The following is a 15,090-nucleotide window of genomic DNA, read 5'->3' on the forward strand; positions in this document are numbered from 1 at the left end:
GGCGGGGTCATCGTGAGCACCCGGCATCACGGAGGGGGAGAGATGTGCCGCCATGACCAGCTGCCCCCAAGGCCAAGCCCTTCACAAACCAGCACCCCAGCCCCTCCACCAACCCCCAAAACAACCACAAGAAGTGCCTCAGGTGAGGGGAGCTGGGCAGAAGGAGACCCGGAGGAGGGAGTGTCTCTCCACCAGACCCTCCCCAAGGATGACCCAGATCCCTGCCCCTGCGGCTGGCACCCAGAGGGGATGATGGGCTTACAGCCCCACCCTGCCCTTCTGATGCTGCCCGATTAGGCCAGCGGCGTGGCATCCCAGCGCGGGTGGGGCAGCTCCGTGCCAGGGACCATGGCAGAAGGAGCTGCGACCCAGGCAGGCTGTCTGGGGATCCCACCTGGGGGTACACCATCAGGGGCCAGGCCCAAGGGCCTCTGGGCTGAGGCACTTCTGACCCTGAGCAGCTTCTCAGCTCCAGTTCTGGCACTTCATGTCACGGGAACTCCCCGTGCCTCCTGATTGACAGCAGGCTCACCTGTGGGGGCCGAGTCCTTTACTCTGCCACACCCCCTGGAGTCTACAGGCCCTTCTCTGAGAGCCAGGCTCTGTGCCATACTCTCACCCCTCCCTCTCCCCCCAGCTTTAGCTGCTCGTGTGCAGGGCATCCCATTTGGAGGGAGAGGACTGGTGATGGATGGGAAGAGAGGGCAGACCGGGGTCGGAAGGGCCTGGGACAGGTCGGGGTGGCCCTTTACCCAGGCTGAGGGCTGGGCCCTGACCTGGTGTCTTTGGCCTGCCGCTCAAGGTCTAGAGCCTGCCCAGCCTCCTCCCGGGGTCACCACTATCTTGTCTCCCAGGCATTGAGGAGGATCTTTGACTAGCAGAGTGGGGCAGGAGGGCATCCTGGCCAGGCCCTTGGCCCCTGGGTCCCCTCCTCCTCTGGGCTGGGCCGCCCTGCTCTAAGGTGCCCCCGACCTGCAGAGCAAGGAGGCCTTGGATCGGCACCCAGGACTGGTCCCCTGCCTCTGCCAGGATCAGCCCCATGTTTAACCCCACCCCAGTCCACACCCACACAGACCTGCCAGTCCACCCCCACCCCCACCGCTCTCCTGACAGAAGTCAGTCTTGGGGACACATGGTGGGGATCAGTGGGCCAGGGGGCTGCAGCTGGTCCCACCCTGCTTCCTGGAGGGGTGGCCTCGGGCAAGTCCCACCCCCTCTGAGCCCCACCTTCCCCTTTGCAGACTTGGGTGCCCAGCCCCAACTAGCAGGGCGAAGACAAAACCAAGGAACAATGGGTGGACTGCCCGCAGCCTGTGCCTGGTACCCAGTAGGTGCTCAATAAGTGCTGTGCTGGTGGTGGAGGTATTCCTCTGACCAATGTCTCTGCCTCTCTGTGCCTCAGTTTCCCCACCTGCACCACCAGGGGGGCTGGGCCAGTTATCGCGGAGCTCTTTCGAGAACGTGTGGGTTGTTTTTCTTAAGTAACTGAATTTTGTACCCTACGCTGAGGTGTAATGGCCTTACTCTGACATCCTCTACAGAAGCATGGCACGTTCAGGGAGATTTTAAGGAAAGGGCAAAAGCATAAATGCACAAAACAAACAGGAAATGCAGGAAATAACCAGACGTCAGAGGGGTTGCTGGAGCCCACTCTGCTCAGTCTGTTCGAATGGATTTGAAAAGCCAGGACAAAACGGACCATTTCCTAGAAAAATGTAATTTGACCAAAACTTACGCTAGAAAATACAGAAATCTAAACATATGGTGACCAGAGAAGAGAGCTACCCCCACCATCTACCAAAGCATCGGTCAGGAGCGGAATTCTAGCGAACTTTCAGAGAAGAGATTTTTTCAGAGCTGTTTAAACAGCTTAAGTCTGGGGGGTGGGGGGAGGGGAGGAAAAAGAAAGAAAATTTTCCGATTTTCTTTTTTTTTATGAAAGACAGCGAGTGTGACATTAATACCAAAGCCCTACAAAAATTGACATGCGAAAAACAAAAAATGAAAGCTACAGACTAATTTCACTTTTGAAAACCAGTGCAAAAACCCTAGGAAATCATTAGCAAACAGAACCCAACCCAAATCAAACTGAGTCGACCCTATAGAACGGAGTAGAACTGCCCCACAGGGTTTCCAAGGAGCGGCTGGTGGATTTAAACTGCCAACCTTTTGGTCAGCAGCCAAATGCTTAACCACTGCGCCACCAGCAGCCTGTAAAATGACGAAGCCACCCTCTTCTCCACCCTCTCTGGGCCCTGGGAGGTGGGACTCAGGCCTGCATCTCGGCTCCCTGTTCTCCAACTCCAGGGCCCGGCCAGTGAGGGGCACAGGCCAAGTTGTGGGGAGTGGGCAGGGACTCCACCCCATCTCCCTGTGAGCTGCCACCTCCCTCAGCCAGGGCGACCTATCACTGGCCTGGGACTGGTAGTGATGGCCTTGGGCACACATTCTCCCCTAACCTCTGCTCACACCTCTCTAAATGGTCCCTTTAATAAAATCTTCTTAAATGACCAGATTTGAGTCCACCGTCTGTTCACTGTTTGTACGCTGAATTGCACAAGGACACTTCACCCCTGAAGAGCTCAGAAGAAAAAAACTCAAAAATATCTCTCCATAGATGCCCAAATGGTACTTAACAAAATTTATCTTAAAAAACCATAATTAATGGTGATGATTGAATGACACGGGGAACATAATTAATGTCACGGGGACGTACATGCGAAGACTGTAGAAATGACGAATGTTTCGTCACCTATGTATTCACCATAATAAAAAAGCAAACAAAACAAAGACTCACTAGGAATGACAGAGTTAAACCCAGACGGAAGCCAGTGTGCTACGCTGGCATCACTAACACAACAAATGGAGCTGTTGAGTCTTCGATTTTTCTGAAACGGCGAACACATTTTGGTAAAACTGTGAAGAAAATAATGAACAATTATATTCCTGAAAAATTCAATATTTTTTAAAACCACGTAAAAATGCCTTGTGTTTAAATACAAAATGGAGTTAGTTCTGGGCTCACATCCTCATAAACAAGTTTCTTTTACAAAAAAATGTTTGACTAGATAATACTTCCTTAACTTAATACAATAGATCTAGATGAACACTGAACTAATATCTTGTTTAATTCGAAAACCCTAGAAGCATAACTATTAAAGTTATGTCCCTGGTACCCAGCAGGCACTCAATAAATGCATACTAATTAAAGTTATGCTTCTAGAGATGCTGGCCAATATGATTAGACAAGAGAAGGAAATAAAAGTTAGATTAGAAGAAGAAGAAATAAAATTATTATTTGCCAATGATTTGACTAAATACCTGAAAAAATGAAAGTTTTCAAACAATAAGAGAATGCCTTACAGTGCTGGGGACAGAACTAATACCGCCATTCCTCACACTCCTCGCTTGTCAACATGGTTTGTTTCTGAAGACCAGGCTGTTATGTGAAGACCAGCTTCATGTGAAAACGGAGGATGACCACATCAGATCACAAAATGGAGGATGACTATATCATTGACAGTACATTGACAGGGAACTGCCAGAAATTCAAGCTGGGTTCAGAGGAGGACTTGGAATGAGGGATATCATCACTGATGTCAGATGAATCCTGGCTGAAAGCAGAGAATACCAGAAAGATGTTTACGTGTGTTTCATTGATTATGCAGAGGCATTCCACCGTGTGAATCATAACCAATTATGTATAACATTTCAAAAAATGAGAATTCCAGAACACTTAATTGTGCTCATGAGGAACCTGTACTTAGACCAAGAGGTAGTCATTCTAATACGACAAGGGGATACTGTGTATTCTTTCACCATATTTATACAATCTGTAAGCTAGGAAATAATCTGAGAAGCTGGCGTATATGAAGAAGAACGGGGCATCGAGATTGGAGGAAGACTCATTAACAACCTGCATTATTCAGATGACACAACCTTGCTTGCTGAAAGTGAAGAGGACTTGAAGCACTTACTGATAAAGATCAAAGACCACAGCCTTCAGTATGGATTACACCTCAACATAAAGAAAACAAAAATCCTCACAACTGGGCCAATAAGAAACATCATGATAAACAGAGAAAAGACTGAAGCTGTCAAGGATTTCATTTTACTTGGTCTACGATCAATGCCCATGGAAACAGCAGTCAGGAAATTAAACGATGCAATGCATTGGGCAAACCTGCTGCAAGACATCTCTTTAACATAATAAAAAGCAAAGATGTCACTTTGAGGCCTAAGGTGCGCCTGGCCCAAACCATGGTGTTTTCAATCACCTCACATGCACGTGAAAGATGGACAATGAATAAGGAGGACCGAAGAAGAACTGATGCCTTTGAATTATGGTGTTGGCAAAGAATATTGAATATACTGTGGACTGCCAAAAGAATGAACAAATCTGTCTTGGAAGAAGTACAGCCAGAGTGCTCCTTGAAAGCAAGGATGGCAAGACTTCATCTCACATGATTTGGACATGTTATCAGGAGGGACCAGTCTCTGCAGAATAACATCATGCTTGGTAAAGTAGAGGGTCATCAAAAAAGAGAAAGACCATCAAAGAGATGGATTGGCACAATGGCTGCAACAATGAGCTCAAGCATAACGACAACGGTGAGGATGGCACAGGACCGGGCAGTATTTCATTCTGTTGTACATAGGGTCGCTGTGAGTCGAAATCAACTCGACAACACCTAACAACAACAACATGTCATTACATAATTGCCAAATGACATCATTACATACCTGCCAAATGACATCATTACATGACTGCCTAACACTAAGAATCATGGCCCAGCCAAGTTGCCACATAGCCTCAACCACCACAGGCAGCGTTACTCTTGCCTCTCACCTCAGCATTTATTATTCCCAGACGTACATTGTTAATGCCCAAAATAGTTGAATAGTAGATTTTTTACTCTTGTAAATGTGAAATGTCGGATACCGAGATAGTCTGTAAGTGAGGAGTAGGCTTACAGGAAGCTCACTGCCCTTTACACATACGAACATCAACCGGTTAGGTGATACAAGAAAGACCCTATGTATGATTATGACAAAAAATAGAAAATATTTAGAAATTACAATATTTATGCAAACAATGCGCACCTTCTGTGTTTGTCTTCTGGCCTCTCCCCACTCCCCATGAGACACCCTCACAAGCGCCACTGTGCTAGTCTTCTTCCTTAGGTTTCTGTAAAAAAATTAGCATAGCACGCTTACAAAAATACCTTATGGGGGGATGGTGTGGGTGGCAAACAAACACAGAAGGTGCGCAGTATTTGTGTAAAAATACAGTAACCCTACGAGAAGTATGCCAGAAATTAAGAAAGCTTTCAAATGCTATTGAGGGCCAGAAAAGATTTGGACAAACGGAAAGGCCTAGTATTTTTTATATAAAGACTCAATACTATAACAGTATCAATTATCTTTAATAAATCTATAAATATCATGAAATTCCACTTTAAAAATTAATGGGACATTATTTTAATCAAACAATCTATTTCTAAGATTCATCTAGAAAACTAAACAATCAAGAACAATCAAAAATGTTCTGAAAAGAATAGCTATGTTTCAGCAAGAATTAGGTTTGGCTCCATATAACAGAGACCCAACTACAGAAGCTTAAGCAAGATGAGTGTGTATCTCTTTCTGCTGTAGAAGGAGCTCCAAGTGAGGCAGACAGCACTGGGGTGATGTGGTGGCTCCCTGGTGTTCAGGACTCAGGCTCCTTCTATCTCTCTCTCCTTCCCTACTTGTGTGCGGTTTCCACTCCAAATTTTCCCAGTAACTCGAGATGGCTGCTGGAGTTCCAGCCATCACCTCCACATTCCAGGCAGCTGGAAAAAGAAAGAAAAAGCGCTTACACTGTCCTTTATGGGAAAAGTCCACAGAAGCCCCATACCGCATGTCCGCCTCCCTCTCACAGGCCAGAACCTAGTCCCATGTCTATACCTTCCTGCCCTGGAGTCTGGGAAATGCAAAGTTGAGTGCTTTGCTGCCACAAATAAAATCAGGTTGCAAAAGAGGAAGGAAGTCATGGATGTTGGGGAGGGCTGCCACAGCCTCTACCCAAGTGACAAGGGAGGACTTGTCCCACCCCATATTAAAACATGTTATAAAAGAACGATAATTAAAACAAAATGACATTGGCACAAGAATAGGCAGAACAGAGCCCAGAAATAGACTCAAATACATAAGGGAATTTAGCATGTGACAAAAAAGGAATCAATGGGGAAAAAATGGATTATTCAAAAAATGGTGCTGGGAAGCTAGGTAGCCATCTGGAAAAAATAAAGTAGAATGTATCTCATAACTCGTACCAAAATAAATTCCAGATGGATCAAAGATTTCAGTGTAAAAAAGAAAACCATAAAGGATAGAAAAAGAGCATAGATGAAACTTTTTTTTTTTTAACTGAGGTGAGGAAGACCTTTCTAAACATGGCACAAAATGCAAAAACCAAATACAAAAAAGTTGTTTTTATAAACTCAGCTACATAAAAGTTCTACATGGCAAAAACCACCTTAAGCAAAGTCAAAAGACAGAGAGCAAATGGGGAAAACTTTTGCAAATTATATCGCACAGGCAAAGGGCTAATTTCTCTCATATATAAAGAGCTTCTACAAATCAATGAAAAGATGAACAATCTAGCAGGAGAAAAGAGAAAAAGCAGAGATGCATACAGAGTTCACATCAAAGTAAAACAAACACATACCAAGAGATTCCACTCCTCTCCGGAGAGGAATGTAAATTAAAACCACATTGACAATTAAGAACTGTCTATGTGGGGTCAAACTGGAACCTTAGGTGACTGTGAGTTTATGTTAATGAGGGAGGAACAACTCAGAAAAGGAGGGTGAGAATGGTTGCACAACTTGAAGAATGTCATAAATGTCACTAAATTGTACATGTAGAAACAGTTGAATTGGTGTATATTTTGCTGTGTATATTCTCAGCAACAACAACAAAACTAATAAAATTTGGAAGAAAAAAATCCCCATGGTTAACATTTTTACTAGCAGGTGGGCGCCGTGTTTGATTCGTGTTGTTGGCAGGACTGTGTGGAGACAGACTCACAACTTCTCCGGGATCTCTTGAAATCACAAACATGGTCCCACCCATAGAAAGGCATCATGCTGACCAACCGTGACATCAGGCAGGTCAGGGCAGCACCGTCCTGAGCGCGTTAGAAAAAGCCGAAATGCCCATCAGCGGACTGTACCGCCACGGGACTCAGGAGTATCCCACAGACAAAGAAAAGAGCAAGCAGGCTTTTGAGCGTGCTATGGGGCCGTTTCTTACAGTACACGACTGAGAAGATCTAGGGCTCCAAGCCCGGCATGTGGAACCACGCCCCCGCCCCCCCCCCACCCCCCGCCAAGCTCCGTAGCCTGGAGAGCTTTGTTGCACCGTTGTAGGGAAGCGCGCCCAGGAAGCTGGCCCCAGGCCGCCCTCAGGGAGGGAGCTGGGAGCTGGGGATGGGAGCCTCAGAGAAGCTTTTCTTGGGGGCATTCTTGAACTTTGAACCTCATGAATGTATTCCCATTCAGACACTAGTAAGGAAGATATAAATGAAGCACCAGGAGAGGGAGAAGGACAACGGGCCCAGGGAGTGGAAGGGGCTGTTGCTTATTCACCATCAAACACCACGGCTGCAGTGGGCCCTGGCGCTAAGCCTCAGCCCAGCCCTGACCAAGGCTGCTCTGCCTTCTCGAAGCCTGGACCTTGGTGGAGGAGACAGAGGGACAAGTCGTGGGCAATGGACGGCAATGCTGTGACAAGTGCCCTGAGGTGGGGTGGAGGGTAGGAAGCAGGAGAAGCCAGGCACAGGGAAGGGCATGGGCAAGGCCAAGGCTGAGGGGAGGCCCGATCCGGGCCCAGCCCCTCCGACCAGTTGTAGGGGAAGGGCTGAGGGCAGGCAGCTCCCAGGGCATCCAGTCAGCTCATCAGCCTCTCATCTGCATGGCCATTCATCTTCTCCCAGCTTCCCAGCCCCTTCCTGCCCTGGAGAAAGGGACCCAGGCCTCGCTCCCCTCCTGGTGGCCCCCACACACTGCCCCTCCACAGAGGGAGGACAACGCGTGTGAGGAGGGGTCTGGGGGAGGCCTTTGTGTTTGAGGCTGGAGTGTTAGCATAGCCAGTATCTTGGCCTCCTGACTGGGACACAGGCATCCCAGGAATGCTGCCCCGGGAGCCTGGGCCAGTCCAGACCCACCACTGATGTTCTGAGTCCTCCAGTCACGCACACCCCGCAAGCAGCAGGTGGGAGGGGTGAGATGCGAGTGGGACCATGGCTGCCCAATGCAGTGGTCCAGGTTGTGCACTGCACAGCTCCAAGGGCAGCCACCACCGCCTAGCTCTGCAGCCTCCCCATCCGCCTCACTGGTCTCGGCAGTGAAATGGGCCAGGAGATGCCACCTGAGAAGGGGTCTGATTTCAGATGGGACAGGTGGTACCAGTCGCCAGGCAGAGGAGGGGGGAAGGGAGGGGATGGGCTAAGGCTGCAGAAGAGAGTGGCCTCTTCTCTGACGGGCTGTGTGGGTCCCAGGAGCACTGGCTGGTCCATCCATCCTGCAGACCTTCCCGTGCCACAATGCACCAGGCCTGTGCTAGCCTGCAGTCAGCAGGGGGTGACTGTGTGGCCAGCCGAAGTCACCATGCAGGGCCCAGGAGCCCCCAGACCCAGCTCCCACTCTTGGAGGGGCTTTTGGGTGCCCCAGCAGACCCGTGAGGAAGGGCCCTGGGATCTAAGCCATCACCCAGGAGGAGGCGAGCAGGTGCCCCGTGCCCACGAGGTCCTGGCTTATCTGCAAATGGGGCGATGGGGGGCTTTTCAGGGCTGACCAGAGGATTAAAGTAGAGGATGTCCTAAGTGCCCAGCGTCTCTGGGAAGGCTCCCTGGTGAAGGCGGTGCAGGGAGGAAGGGCATGGACAAGGGCAAGGGGCTGGGTCTGAGAATGACGTTGCCCAGAGCCCCGGTGCTAGGAGAGAAAAGCCCGCATTGTGACAATGGGGAAACTGAGGCACAGAGCATGGCAAGGGCTTGCTAAGGACTCTGACTGAAGGAGGGAATGATGAGCAGATAGGCTCAGGAGCCCCTGGGTGTGGGGGGACAGCCCTGGTCAGGGGAGATCAGAGGAGGACAGAGCAGACGTGAAGCTAGGAAAGGAACATGGGGCCCCTGCGCACCAGACCTGGCGCCATGGTCGTCATAGGTCTGAGCAGTCTGGGGGCATCCCCGGGGGCACAAACTGGAGAGTGGAGGGGGCAGGGCAAGCCTGAGCTGATGGCCCACACCAGGGCCCTCTGCCTGTCCACCTGCACACAGAGAAGCCAGGGAGCCAACTCTGCCTAAAGGCAGCCACCCCAGAACCCTGGCCTGCCCCTTGCGTGGGGTGCCCTCACTCCCGGGCCATGCAGGAGGCGGACATCACAGGGAGGGAGCCTCCCCTGGCTCTCCACTCTCCCCACCGCTTGCCACCCAGGCTCCAAAATGTGCTGGGTCAGGCCCACAGCAGAAGGTACGCAGCCAGGTGAGGCCAGAAAGCAAATGGGGTACCCCCCCACATGCACAACCCAGGGACGGTGCCCAGGGACAAAAGGTTGGCTCCCACAGGCTTTAGAGGCCCCCATCCTGTCTACGACGTGGGGGCAGGAAGGAGACTGGGAGGCTAGGTGTCCGACGCCCGGCAGGGGCAGCTCCCACAGGTGGGGCTGGGAGGGTAATTCTGAGGGCAGGAAGGGTGAGTGGCTGGAGCCTGGAAGGCTGGGTACAGTGCTCCATCTCAGAGACAGGGTGGGGGAGTAGATGCTTGGCCTCCCAGGTACAAGGGACCAGGAGCCACGGCTGGGGGAGGGGCAGGGGCCCACATCTCAGGGCTGAACCTGGTGGCCACCATAAGCACCAGGACTGGGCCTCAGTTGTATAGCGCATGGGCACAGGAACCCCCCACGCCTCTGGGAGGTGGGCCTCGGACACCCAGAGGTCAGCACAGAAACAGGGGTCTGCCCACGCCCCTCAGTGCCCGCTGAGGTGGCCCCCCTGGGGGCAGGGTCCATGTGCAGGTAGGAAAGCTAGGGAGCAGGCCCCTGCCTCCAGCTGGATGCCAGACAAGAGTGTGACAGTGGGGTGCAGGGAAGCCTGGCCCCAAGGCGAGAGCCAGGGAGGATGGGAAGGGCAGGAGCTGTTTACACACAGGGTCAGGCTGGCCTTGAGCCGAGCCATTCACAAGCCCGGATGTGAGCGGGGTCTGCCCACCCAGAGGGGACACAGACTCAACCCCAAATGGGGGACTGCCCCCCGCCTGCTCCCCTGCCCCCATCACACCTGGTCCAGCCTTTCCCTTTCCCTGGACACAGTGCAAACCCTCGGGTGCCTGACAACACAAGCTGCTTGGCCCAGAACTGGCCCTAACCCTAACCCCAGGCCTGTTTCAGGATGAGAAACTGAGTCAGGGTGCCTCCCCTGTACATCTGCTTTGCAGTTAGAAGTCTGGGTTCAAGCCCCGCCCACCATCCGGTACCCATGGGCAAGTCACCCTCTCCCTGAACTGAGTGCCACACCTGTAATGAAGTGATAGGGGGCCCAGGGCTTCATCCAGGTGGAGCAGCCCTTGAGATGACCCATCCAGTTTTTTCTTTTTTAAACGAGGTGAAATTCCCGTGACACAAAATTAGCCATTTTAAACCGGACAACCCAGTGGCTTCCAGTACATTCTCAGTGTTGCGGGAGCACCACAGCTATCCAGTTCTAGAACATTCTCATGATCTCAAAGGAGACCCGTGCCCCTCCACAGTGGCTCCCCATCCCTCCCCGCAGGCCCTGGTGACCACTGGTCCACTTTCTGCCTCTGGGGACTGGCTGTTCTGGCTGTTTCACATAGTGGAGCCACAAACACGTGGGCTTTCTGTGTGGCATCTCTTGCTGAGGTGTCCGAGGTTGAGCCCGGCCGCGTGTATCAGAGCTTCATTCTTTCTCATTCATTGGTACTTGATTCAGTCACTCTCGAGGAACGAGCTCTCGCCTGCTGGCCTCAGCCCATCCACCCCTGAGCCCTGGCTTCCGTGGGACTTCCCCGCGTCACTCAGCCCTGGCAGTTCAAACCGCCCCAATTTTCAGCAGAGGAGACTGAGCAAGGCCCAGAGGGGTGAAGGGGACTTGTCCCGTCGCAAAGTGGGGCACCACACAGGTCCCTGGGACTCAGTCCCCTTGGGAAGAGAGGAGGACACAGCCTCGGGCTCTAGGGATGTCACTGCTCCCTGGCCATGGACCCCAGGGCATGGTTGAGATGACCAGGCTGTGGTGTTGGGGAGCCTGAGCCTGCCGATTCACCCCCAGGAAGGGACTCGGGAACCCGCCTCCCGGCCACCCAGCCCGCAGAGGCCTGCCTGGGCCTGTCCCCTCCCCACTCTCTGGCAGGGCAAGGATGACTCCTACTCACCCTCCTAATTATTGGGTCTGACGTCATCTCAGGTGATTAATGGTGAGAAAGATGCCTGTGCTATCTGTGTGTACGATGGTGCATGGCGGCTGGCAGGCAGCTCCCAGCCTGCTCTGTCCCCACCTCACCACAAAGTCTTCCCTCAAGTTAAATCTTTGGCAGGAAGAATGGAAATTACTCTGGGGAGAAGGCCCGGCACTGGTCACTGAGTTCCCACCCTAGCTGGAAGGCCACCAGGGGGTGAGGTGGGGGGCACTTGGAGGCCCCTCCCCGGGCCCAGGGTGGCTCCCAGCCGCTAGCCCGGCCTGTGGGCAGTCCTGAGGGGAGGAGCTTCCTGTCACCCCAGGACGTCCCGAGGTAGGAAGAGGCCCAAGTCTGTGTGGTAGTGGGGGGCGCTGGGCCAGCCCGTGGACACCCAGCCCTGGGGTCCCTCATTTGAGCATGGCCACAGGGGCTTTGGGGAGTCCGATGCAGGCTCAGACCCTCTCCTCAGTAAAATTCCTGGAAGCTCAAAATTGTGCATAAATTCCAGAACCCGTTCTGGTGACTCAAGTGTGTTGGGGGGCTGCTAGGGTGTGGCTGAAAGTGTGGGATTGGACAGGCTGGATCCGGTCCTGCCTCTGTCCTTCTCACCACGTGACTCAGCTTCCCATCTTTAAAATGGACCTAACTCACAGGGTTGTTGTGATAAGTCACCAGTAAAAAAGTAGAAGTAAAGGCCTCAGCCAGGGCCTGGTGCTGCTATAGTGGACGCTGGCCACTGTTAGGACTCCCCTCCTCTACAACAGCACTGACCCTGCCCAGGCCCACCCACAGGGCCGGTGCCTGAGCCCAAGTCTACCCTGCAACCACCCGTGCTGCCTGGGGAAGGTGGCCTAAGGCCCAAACGGCAGGCTGGCCGGTCAATGGCGGTTGTTTCCATGGCCAGCTCTGTGCCACTGGGGCAGGGCGGGGCCGGGGTGTCGGGGAGGCAGCGAGTAGGGGGGCCAGGTCTCTCACGGAGCAGGGATGCCAGCTCTCCTAAGGGCCAGGGACGCCAGGCCCAGCACACATCCAGGGAGGCCCCAAAACCTCCAGAAAGCTAGCCTTGGCGGATAGGAGTTATCAAGGGTGTAGACACATGCCCGGCCCATAAAAGACAGGGGTCTGGGGGGTGTGGAGGGAGGGAGCTCCCAGCCCCTCAGGTGCTCACCTGACTCTTTGCTCCCTCCCCACCTTGGCCCTCCCTGGGGGAGAACCCCCTCACTCCATCCCTGCGGAAGGCCTGGACCCTGAATTTCTCCAGCTGGGAGAGCCCGAGGGCCCTCTCTGCCCTCAGGATGGATTGAGGTGGCCCAGCAGTGAGAACTGACCCCCCTCCTCCACAGCCTCTCACCCCTGCCCACTCAGTGCCTCCCGAAGGACCGGGGGAAGCAGCCAGCTCCTGACTGCCCTGCTGAGATTCCCCACTACAGCTGCTGACCCTAGGCAGGCCCTGGAATCCGTCCTTGAGGGCTCCGGGCGGGGCGGGGGCGGGGGGGGCGAGGGTGCTGCAGGTCAGGATGAGGATTGATCCCCGTCCATCACATGGGCTCTCTAAAGGGTCCCCACCATGGATGTCATAAGGACAGAGCCAGAACAGAGCGTGGCAGGAGCTTAAACTGCTGTTTTCCCATGCTCGGGTGGATGAGTTTTGGGTGGCTGTGTGGCCAGGATGACTTGTCTACCTCCATCCCATAATAAGCACCTCCTGTGTGGACAGAACATTCCACAGACGCTACTGCTAACCGCTGCACATTAATCAATTAGCCAAAACGCCGTGGCTTTCTCAGTACTCCATGGGTCTGGGCTCCCTGGCCATAAATAACTGGCCAGGCATCCTCCGCTGGCCGGTTTTCGTGGCCCGGGTTCTTTCCTCAGGCTCAGCTTCTGAAGCGCAGGCGCTGTAAAATATGCTCATCGCCTGCCTCTCTCTCTCCACGAGGCCGTCAGGGCAGATTTTGGGACCCACCCGGGCTCAAGGTCCCTCTGCGGAGCCGCCGTCTTCCCACAGAACGAAGGCTGGTGTGATGGCCCAAACCTCCTCATGTCACAGGAGCTCAGGGTAAGGAGTCCTGGCCATCCCGGACTTCTGTTTGTGGGAATCATGCCATGTGATTTACCCAACTCCAAGTAGTGCTCACACTAGGAGACACACAGGGCCAGGTGTGCATTTGGGGGGGATTCAGAGGACTCCGAGGGACTGCCAGGCCTTGGGGTGCTGAGAATGTCCCAGCTCTTCACAGGGTCAGAGGAAGGAGCTGCTGCTGTTGCAGAGAGGCAGCCTAGGGTCAGGGTCAAGGTCAGACCTCCAGACCCTGCAGCTGACCCTGGGTGACCTTGGGCAAGTCCCTTCCCCATGCTGGGCTCTGGTGGGGCCCAGGAACTAGGCCAGGCCTGACCCGGAGCCTAGGGCCAGGTCACTTCAGGGGGCATTGAGCTTGGCACCAACTGCCTGGCCACCCACGTGAGGGCCTCCAGACTGTCACGCCTGCCAGGGGCCTAGGGTGGGACTAGGGGTCCTGAGCTGGCCTGGCGCCTGGGGTGGGTGAGAGCTGGAGATGTTTCCTGCAGGTTTAAACCCTTTGTGAGGCTCTTTGACCCTGCCCTTCCTCTCATGGCACCCCCAGCCCCTCCCCCATGGATTTTCCTGTTGCCTACACCCCAGAGGCTGGCCTTGACCCAAAGGGATGATTGGATTCCACCCTTAGCTTTAGGCCCAAAGACCCAGGGGCTGCTGCGGAGCTGGGTAGGCAGGTGGGGGCCTCTCTACAGGCCTGGGTCTCCACCACGCTGTCCCTCCTGCCTGCCTAGACGGCCCACTTTCCTTCATGGTCTCTCCTGCAGGACGAAGTCCCAAAACCCACAGTGGCCGGGGAGAGGCCTGCTTCCTGCTGGAGCCCCACCCCTCCTGGCTGGGTCATCTACTTGCCCTGGCCTCTCCTGGCTGGCCCACCTACCTTCCCTGGCTTCTCCTGACTGGCCCACCTACCTGCCCTGGCCCCTCCTGACTGGCCCACCTACCTGCCCTTGCCTCTCCTGACTGGCCCACCTACCTGCCCTTGCCTCTCCTGACTGGCCCACCTACCTGCCCTTGCCTCTCCTGACTGGCCCACCTACCTTCCCTGGCTTCTTCTGACTGGCCCACCTACCTACCCTGGCCCCTCCTGGCTGGGGCCAACTACCTGTCCTGGCCCCTCCTGACTGGCCCACCTAACTGCCCTGGCCCCTCCTGGCTGGGACCAACTACCTGCCCTGACCTCTCCTGGCTGGCCTAGCCTACCTGCCTGACCACTCCTGGCTGGACCACCTACCTGCCCTGGCCTGTTCTAGATGGCCCACCTACCTACTCTGGCCCCTCCTGCCTGGCCCACCTACCCGCCCCTCTGAGCTGCATTGGGGCCACCTGTCTGCCCAGCCCTGCCTTGACACCTGAGCCTGACACCTGGGGCCCCAGGCAGGCCTGGCTCACAGGGGACCCTCAGTCAACGTTCATGGAATCTGACTCTGAGCAAGGTCGGAACCTAGGGGTCCCAGGAGAGCCCCCATCATGACAGACATATTTCCAAGCAGCCAGACTGGTGTGGAGTCAGGGTGGTGACCCCCCCAAACTCTGGAAGAGCACAGGCTGGGA

The 15,090-nt window shown here is 54.0% G+C and overlaps 1 long non-coding RNA gene across 1 annotated transcript; it reads right to left on the bottom strand.

Moving 5' to 3' along the window:
- Nucleotides 1-1,531: 1,531 nt before the first annotated feature.
- On the bottom strand, nt 1,532-12,422 carry LOC135232331 (uncharacterized). Its single transcript, XR_010322888.1, has 3 exons — nt 11,439-12,422; nt 3,364-5,834; nt 1,532-2,916 (listed from the first exon to the last, which is right to left on the bottom strand). It is a non-coding gene; the product is annotated as an uncharacterized LOC135232331 (long non-coding RNA).
- Nucleotides 12,423-15,090: the final 2,668 nt, after the last annotated feature.

This window comes from Loxodonta africana, chromosome 9 (assembly GCF_030014295.1).
Source record: "Loxodonta africana isolate mLoxAfr1 chromosome 9, mLoxAfr1.hap2, whole genome shotgun sequence".
NCBI lineage: Eukaryota > Metazoa > Chordata > Mammalia > Proboscidea > Elephantidae > Loxodonta > Loxodonta africana.